Genomic DNA, 9,833 nt, shown 5'->3' on the forward strand with positions numbered 1-9,833 from the left:
ATTCCTGGAATTTTTGGGAACTTGGAGAAAAAAGGGTAGTTTGAATGTCCAAGTGGAATGGTTTGAATAGGTTGAAAAATGTGGAAGTGGTGGAAATTTGAAAAATGGACAATCTACGCACCTGTCGCTGTCTTCGAGGCCAGTCCTGGCACACCCTGTTTCGCGGCAGGTCGGCGGGCCACGCCCTCCTCCACAGCTATTTATGTAAAAGCCCAGCTAAGAACAAGTTAAAATGATTAATATCTATCAACTCTGTACTTAGTTGCTATTTCATACAATTGTGTTCAATTTGTGTCCATTTTGGTCCACAGTGCAACCTTTCCATGTGGTGCAAAGTGAGAACGTAACGAGCGTCTAAATCTGGCGTTTTTTCCCAGCATGCCCGCAGGCGGTTGGCGTGCCCTGGCTGAAGCCGGGTGGACTTGAAAGGGTGAGTACATGTACAGTATGTGGCCGCCATGTACAGTATGTGCGCTGCTTGGGAAAGTGCAGCCAGCAGGGAACCCATGACTGGAATTGCTGTAATATGATTTGCTGCGGACTTGTGGAAGTGTGTGCTGTGTGGCATTAAGTGGAGTCACTAAGTGGAACCTGCTGATGTTTGCCACATGTGCTCACATGACACCTCGTGTAAACATGGCAAGACGTGTTGCTTTAAAAGGCGAGATAACATTTCTCAAAGTGATTTTATCGGCTGTTTTTAAATGGCCTCTTGCAGATAAAATTGCGACTTTGACAAAGTTGTTGTTAAGTTTATTGACATGAATTAAAGAGCGTTTCAGCAGAATAACATCCCACATTTAACATGTCACCTTTAAGAGGGGAACATTACTTTTACATGTGGAAAACAATTCAACAGAAGGTAAGCAAGTAAGTCAAATGTTATTTATAAAGCGCTGAATTGTTTATTTATCTGTATGTATCAACATATATACTATTTCGCTACTGCCTCCCCTGGCCCCTCCCCCAAAGTGAATATTTGTGTATTTATCCGTATATAAATGCTATTACGCTATTGCCTCTCACGCTCCCCCACCCCAAAGTGAATATTTGTGTATTTATCCGTATATATCAGGATATATGCTATTACGCTATTGCCTCTCATGCTCCCCCACCCCAAAGTGAATATTTGTGTATTTATCCGTATATATCAGGATATATGCTATTACGCTATTGCCTCTCACGCTCCCCCACCCCAAAGTGAATATTTGTTTATTTATCCGTATATATCAGGATATATGCTATTACGCTATTGCCTCTCACGCTCCCCCACCCCAAAGTGAATATTTGTGTATTTATCCGTATATGTCAGGATATATGCTATTACGCTATTGCCTCTCACGCTCCCCCACCCCAAAGTGAATATTTGTGTATTTATCCGTATATATCAGGATATATGCTATTACGCTATTGCCTCTCACACTCCCCCACCCCAAAGTGAATATTTGTGTATTTATCCGTATATGTCAGGATATATGCTATTACGCTATTGCCTCTCACGCTCCCCCACCCCAAAGTGAATATTTGTGTATTTATCCGTATATATCAGGATATATGCGATTACGCTATTGCCTCTCACGCTCCCCCACCCCAAAGTGAATATTTGTTTATTTATCCGTATATGTCAGGATATATGCTATTACGCTATTGCCTCTCACGCTCCCCCACCCCAAAGTGAATATTTGTGTATTTATCCGTATATGTCAGGATATATGCTATTACGCTATTGCCTCTCACGCTCCCCCACCCCAAAGTGAATATTTGTGTATTTATCCGTATATGTCAGGATATATGCTATTACGCTATTGCCTCTCACGCTCCCCCACCCCAAAGTGAATATTTGTGTATTTATCTGTATATATCAGGATATATGCTATTACGCTATTGCCTCTCACGCTCCCCCACCCCAAAGTGAATATTTGTTTATTTATCCGTATATATCAGGATATATGCTATTACGCTATTGCCTCTCACGCTCCCCCACCCCAAAGTGAATATTTGTTTATTTATCCGTATATATCAGGATATATGCTATTACGCTATTGCCTCTCACGCTCCCCCACCCCAAAGTGAATATTTGTTTATTTATCTGTATGTATCGAGATATACGCTATTGCCTCTCACACCCCACTGAAGTGAATATTTGTTTATTTGTCTGCATATATCGAGATATATGCTATTACGCTATTGCCTCTCACGCTCCCCCACCCCAAAGTGAATATTTGTTTATCTGTATGTATCGAGATATACGCTATTGCCTCTCACGCCCCACTGAAGTGAATATTTGTTTATTTATCTGTATGTATCGAGATATACGCTATTGCCTCTCACACCCCACTGAAGTGAATATTTGTTTATTTATCCGTATATATCAGGATATATGTTATTACGCTATTGCCTCTCACGCTCCCCCACCCCAAAGTGAATATTTGTTTATTTATCTGTATGTATCGAGATATACGCTATTGCCTCTCACACCCCACTGAAGTGAATATTTGTTTATTTATCCGTATATGTCAGGATATATGCTATTACGCTATTGCCTCTCACGCTCCCCCACCCCAAAGTGAATATTTGTTTATTTATCTGTATGTATCGAGATATACGCTATTGCCTCTCACGCTCCCCCACCCCAAAGTGAATATTTGTTTATTTATCTGTATGTATCGAGATATACGCTATTGCCTCTCACGCTCCCCCACCCCAAAGTGAATATTTGTTTATTTATCTGTATGTATCGAGATATACGCTATTGCCTCTCACGCTCCCCCACCCCAAAGTGAATATTTGTTTATTTGTCTGTATATATCGAGATATATGCTATTACGCTATTGCCTCTCACGCTCCCCCACCCCAAAGTGAATATTTGTTTATTTATCTGTATGTATCGAGATATACGCTATTGCCTCTCACGCCCCACTGAAGTGAATATTTGTTTATTTGTCTGTATATATCGAGATATATGCTATTACGCTATTGCCTCTCACGCTCCCCCACCCCAAAGTGAATATTTGTTTATTTGTCTGTATATATCGAGATATATGCTATTACGCTATTGCCTCTCACGCTCCCCCACCCCAAAGAGAATATTTGTTTATTTATCTGTATGTATCGAGATATACGCTATTGCCTCTCACACCCCACTGAAGTGAATATTTGTTTATTTGTCTGTACATATCGCATACTTGCCAACCTTGAGACCTTGAGGTGTTGGGGGTTGGGGGTTGGGGGCATGGTTATTTACAGTTAGAATTCACCAACTCGAGTATTTTATATATATATATATATATATATATATATATATATATATATATATATATATATATATATATATATATATATATATATATATATATATATATATACATATATATATATGTATATATATACATATATATACATATATATATGTATGAAATACTTGACTTTCAGTGAATTCTAGCTATATATATATATATATATTTTATTTACATAAAAGAAATACTTGAATTTCAGTGTTCCGGTGGCTATCCATTAGATGGCAGTATTGTCCTGTTTAACTTCTCCGTTCATGATGAGTACATCATTTCGGCCGCCGTGTTCAATGGAGAAGTCTGTCCTACATATTTACAGGCAACATAACACTTTCCCCTTCGAACTGTCCTGGATGAACTGAAATTCTTGTTTCCATTCGTTTGAATTCGTTAGGCAAGCTGTTTATATTGTGGGAAAGCGGACGTGAGAACAGGCTGTCCCCACTCAGTCTCAGGTCCGCATTGAGCTGGAGGGGGCGTGGCCTCCAGCTCCGGCTGAATACCGGGAGTTTGTCGGGAGAAAATCTCTGCCGGGAGGTTGTCGGGAGAGGCGCTGAATACCGGGATTCTCCCGCTAAAAACGGGAGGGTTGGCAAGTATGATATATTGAGATATATGCTATTACGCTATTGCCTCTCACACTCCCCGAAGTGAATATTTATTTATCTGTATGTATCAAGATAGACACTATTGCCTCTCACACCCCCCCCCCAAAGTGAATAATTTATCAGTCTGTATATATCAAAATATACGCTATTGTCTCTCACGCCCCCCCCCCAAGTGAATATTTGTTTATCTGTCTGTATATATCAAGATATATGCTATTACGCTATTGCCTCTCACACACCCCACCCACCCACCCACCCACCCCCCCAAGTGAATGCTTGTTTATATATTTGTATGTATCAAGATACATACAAATATATACAGGATATATATATATAAATGCTATTGCGCCCCCACAGCGTTATGTGTTGTACTGCTGACCTCTAGTGGACAACATCAGTACTGCAACAACCTTTCTTCTCTCTTTTCCTGGTTACATTGAAACATTGTTTTTGTTTTTTGTGTACATTTATTTGCGTCGTCTATCAGTTGATGTACATACTTGTGTACTTACTTGTGTACTTACTTGTGTACATACTTGTGTACATACTCGTGTACTTACTTGTGTACATACTTGTGTACTTGTGTACTTTTGTACATACTTGTGTACTTGTGTACATACGTGTGTACATACTTGGGTACTTGTGTACATACTTGGGTACTTGTGTACATACTTGGGTACTTGTGTACATACTTGTGTACATACTTGTGTACTTACTTGTGTACATACTTGTGTACTTGTGTACATACTTGGATACTTGTGTACTTACTTGTGTACATACTTGTGTACATACTTGGGTACTTGTGTACATACTTGTGTACTTACTTGTGTACACACTTGTGTACATACTTGTGTACATACTTGGGTACTTGTGTACATACTTGGGAACTTGTGTACATACTTGTGTACTTACTTGTGTACATACTTGGGTACTTGTGTACTTACTTATGTACATACTTGGGTACTTGTGTACATACTTGTGTGCTTACTTGTGTACTTACTTGTGTACTTTTGTACTTACTTGTGTGCATACTCGTGTACTTACTTGTGTACATACTTGTGTACTTACTTGTGTACTTGTGTACATACTTGTGTACTTGTGTACATACTTGTGTACATACTTGTGTACATACTTGGGTATTTTTGTACATACTTGGGTACTTGTGTACATACTTGGGTACTTGTGTACATACTTGTGTACTTACTTGTGTACATACTTGGATACTTGTGTACATACTTGTGTACATACTTGGGTACTTGTGTACATACTTGTGTACTTACTTGTGTACATACTTGGGTACTTGTGTACATACTTGTGTACATACTTGGGTACTTGTGTACATACTTGTGTACATACTTGGGTACTTGTGTACATACTTGTGTACATACTTGGGTACTTGTGTACTTACTTGTGTACATACTTGGGTACTTGTGTACATACTTGTGCACATACTTGTGTGCTTACTTGTGTACATACTTGTGTACATACTTGGGTACTTGTGTACACGTGTACTTACTTGTGTACATACTTGGGTACTTGTGTACATACTTGTGTACATACTTGGGTACTTGTGTACATACTTGTGTACTTACCTGTGTACATACTTGGGTACTTGTGTACTTACTTGTGTACATACTTGGGTACTTGTGTACATACTTGTGTACTTACTTGTGTACATACTTGTGTACTTACTTTTGTACTTACTTTTGTACTTACTTGTGTACTTACTTGTGTGCATACTCGTGTACTTACTTGTGTACATACTTGTGTACTTACTTGTGTACGTTTGTACATACTTGTGTACATACTTGTGTACATACTTGGATACTTGTGTACATACTTGTGTACATACTTGTGTACATACTTGGGTACTTGTGTACATACTTGTGTACATACTTGGGTACTTGTGTACATACTTGTGTACATACTTGGATACTTGTGTACATACTTGTGTACATACTTGTGTACATACTTGGGTACTTGTGTACATACTTGTGTACTTACTTTTGTACATACTTGGGTACTTGTGTACATACTTGTGTACATACTTGGATACTTGTGTACATACTTGTGTACATACTTGGATACTTGTGTACATACTTGTGGACATACTTGGGTACTTGTGTACATACTTGTGTACTTACTTGTGTACATACTTGGGTACTTGTGTACATACTTGTGTACATACTTGGATACTTGTGTACTTACTTGTATACATACTTGGGTACTTGTGTACATACTTGTGTACATACTTGTGTACATACTTGGGTACTTACTTGTGTACATACTTGGGTACTTGTGTACATACTTGTGTACGTACTTGGGTACTTGTGTACATACTTGGGTACTTGTGTACATACTTGTGTACATACTTGGGTACTTGTGTACATACTTGGGTACTTGTGTACATACTTGTGTACTTACTTTTGTACTTACTTGTGTACTTATTTGTGTACATACTTGGGTACTTGTGTACTTACTTGTCTACATACAGTACTTGTGTACTTACTTGTATACTTACTTGTCTACATACAGTACTTGTGTACTTACTTGTGTACTTACTTGTGTACATACTTGTGTACATACTTGTGTACTTACTTGTGTACATGTGTACTTACTTGTGTACTTACTTGTGTACATGTGTACTTACTTGTGTACTTACTTGTGTACTTCCTTTCAAAAGAAAAGTTGTTCAGAAGACAAGCACTTACTAAAAATAGAATACTTTTTTCCTCTCTTCCGCATCTTGTCTTCTTCTTCTTCTTCTTCTTCTTCTTCTTCTTCTTCTTCTTCTTCTGCACCTTTTTAGAGAGCATCTTCTTCTGTTGCAACCTGTTGCTCATCTCTCTCTCACACACACACACACACACACACACACATGCACACACACACACACACACGCCAAAAAGAGGAAACAGCTGGTTTGCTGTCTTTTATCCGCCATCTTTGCAGCCTGCGAAGGTAAGAAGAGAGTTTGTGTTGTTTGTGACACATTTTGTGTTAATAATGTCGTTATAATCTGGAAGCACGTTTGCTGTGCCTAATGAAGTGTCCAGGAAGTGTGGTGCAAGAAGTGAGGAAGTCAACTTAAGTCTGTTAACCTTTTTTTTCTTTTTTTTTACCTCTTACCCATTTGTCAGCTGCTGGAAAATATGACATGTTTACCATACGCGGAAAATATGACTTGTCATAAATCATAAACTATGTTGTTTTTAGCAGAAGTGCAGTCCTTTCATCCTTTGGCACTTTAATGAAATACTTTTTTTTTTTAAATGTTGTTAAATGTAACACGTGTATACTTGAGCTATTTATGAATAATTATTCAATTAGAAATGAGTGAAAATGTCAAATATTATATATTGGGACTTAAATAAATCCTTGAATAAATAGTCTTGATACAATGAATTAAAAATATGTATTAAAATGTGGAATTATTTATAAAATGTGATGAATGATTCAAGTAAAAAACATTTAAAAATAATAGTCAAATATTATGAATTGGCCCTAAAATCTATCCATAAGTAGATAATTTTAATTAATTAAAAATAAATAATTAAAAGTATTACATTGTGAAATGTGAAACATTAATATTTAAACTATTTAGGACATATTTAATAATATTGGATTAAATATCAAATTAATTATTACAGAAAATGAGTACAAAGTTCAATAAAAATATAAAGCTGTTGTGAAATAAATTCACAAAAAATGCTTAAATACAATTAATTGAAAATAAGTTTAAAAGTATATATATGTTGTGAAATGTGACACGTGTATAGTTGAGCTGTTTATGAATATTTATATAAATTTGTGAAAATGTCAAATAGAAATTGGTAATAATAGTTTCAATACAATGAATTAAAATTAAAAATATGTGTTAAAATGTGACATTCAGGAATTATTTTTAAAATTTAATGAATGGTTAAATTAAATTACTTTAAAAATATATATATATATATTAAATGGTAAAATATTTTAAATTTACCCTAAAATTGATCCATAAATAGATCATTTTAAATAATTAAAAGTAATATATTGTGCAATGTGAAACATTAATATTTAAGCTATTTAGGACATATTTAATAATATTGGATTAAATATCAAATGAATTATTACAGAAAATGAGTACAAAGTTCAATAAAAAATATAAAGCAGTTGTGAAATAAATTCACAAAAAATGCTTAAATACAATTAATTGAAAATAAGTTTAAAAGTATATATATGTTGTGAAATGTGACACGTGTATAGTTGAGCTGTTTATGAATATTTATATAAATTTGTGAAAATGTCAAATATTATAAATTGGTAATAATAGTTTCAATACAATGAATTAAAATTAAAAATATGTGTTAAAATGTGACACATTCAGGAATTATTTATAAAATTTAATGAATGGTTAAATTAAATTACTTTAAAAAAAAATAATTTTAAATGGTAAAATATTTTAAATTTACCCTCAAATTGATCCATAAATAGATCATTTTAAATAATTAAAAGTAATATATTGTGCAATGTGAAACATTAATATTTAAATTATTTAGGACATATTTAATAATATTGGATTTAATATCAAATTAATTATGACAGAAAATGAGTACAAAGTTCAATAAAAAATATAAAGCTGTTGTGAAATAAATTCACAAAAAATGCTTAAATACAATTAATTGAAAATAAGTTTAAAAGTATATATATGTTGTGAAATGTGACACGTGTATAGTTGAGCTGTTTATGAATATTTATATAAATTTGTGAAAATGTCAAATATTATAAATTGGTAATAATAGTTTCAATACAATGAATTAAAAATATGTGTTAGAATGTGACACATTCAGGAATTATTTTTAAAATTTAATGAATGGTTAAATTAAATTACTTTTTTTTTTAAAATGGTAAATGGTAAAATATTTTAAATTTACCCTAAAATGTATCCATAAATAGATCATTTTAAATAATTAAAAGTAATATATTGTGCAATGTGAAACATTAATATTTAAGCTATTTAGGACATATTTAATAATATTGGATTAAATATCAAATGAATTATTACAGAAAATGAGTACAAAGTTCAATAAAAATATAAAGCAGTTGTGAAATAAATTCACAAAAAATGCTTAAATACAATTAATTGAAAATAAGTTTAAAAGTATATATATGTTGTGAAATGTGACACGTGTATAGTTGAGCTGTTTATGAATATTTATATAAATTTGTGAAAATGTCAAATATTATAAATTGGTAATAATAGTTTCAATACAATGAATTAAAATTAAAAATATGTGTTAAAATGTGACACATTCAGGAATTATTTTTAAAACTTAATGAATGGTTAAATTAAATTACTTTTTTTTTTAAAAAGGTAAATGGTAAAATATTTTAAATTTACCCTAAAATTGATCCATAAATAGATCATTTTAAATAATTAAAAGTAATATATTGTGCAATGTGAAACATTAATATTTAAGCTATTTAGGACATGTTTAATAATATTGGATTAAATATCAAATTATTCAATTATAAATTTGTGAAAATGTCAAATATTATAAATTGGTAATAATAGTTTCAATACAATGAATTAAAAATATGTGTTAAAATGTGACACATTCAGGAATTATTTATAAAATTTAATGAGTGGTTAAATTAAATTACTTTAAAAAAAAAATTTAAAAAATTAAATGGTAAAATATTTTAAATTTACCCTAAAATTGATCCATAAATAGATCATTTTAAATAATTAAAAGTAATATATTGTGCAATGTGAAACATTAATATTTAAGCTATTTAGGACATATTTAATAATATTGGATTAAATATCAAATTAATTATTACAGAAAATGAGTACAAAGTTCAATAAAAAAATATAAAGCAGTTGTGAAATAAATTCACAAAAAATGCTTAAATACAATTAATTGGAAATCTTTTTTTAAATGTTGTG

General features: G+C 33.0%; 1 protein-coding gene across 2 annotated transcripts in view; it reads left to right on the forward strand.

Annotated features, from left to right (window-relative positions):
- Nucleotides 1–363: 363 nt before the first annotated feature.
- Nucleotides 364–9,833, forward strand: part of LOC133645869 (syntaxin-11-like) — a 10,853-nt gene continuing 1,383 nt past the window's right edge. The window contains exon 1 of one of the 2 annotated variants that reach the window (XM_062040789.1): nucleotides 364–430. The gene's annotated coding sequence lies outside the window, so the exon portion shown is untranslated. Of the gene's footprint in view, nucleotides 431–6,772; nucleotides 6,863–9,833 lie in introns of those variants that run through there. The other variant, XM_062040788.1, reaches the window with a different exon arrangement.

This window comes from Entelurus aequoreus, linkage group LG03, assembly GCF_033978785.1.
Source record: "Entelurus aequoreus isolate RoL-2023_Sb linkage group LG03, RoL_Eaeq_v1.1, whole genome shotgun sequence".
Lineage (NCBI taxonomy): Eukaryota > Metazoa > Chordata > Actinopteri > Syngnathiformes > Syngnathidae > Entelurus > Entelurus aequoreus.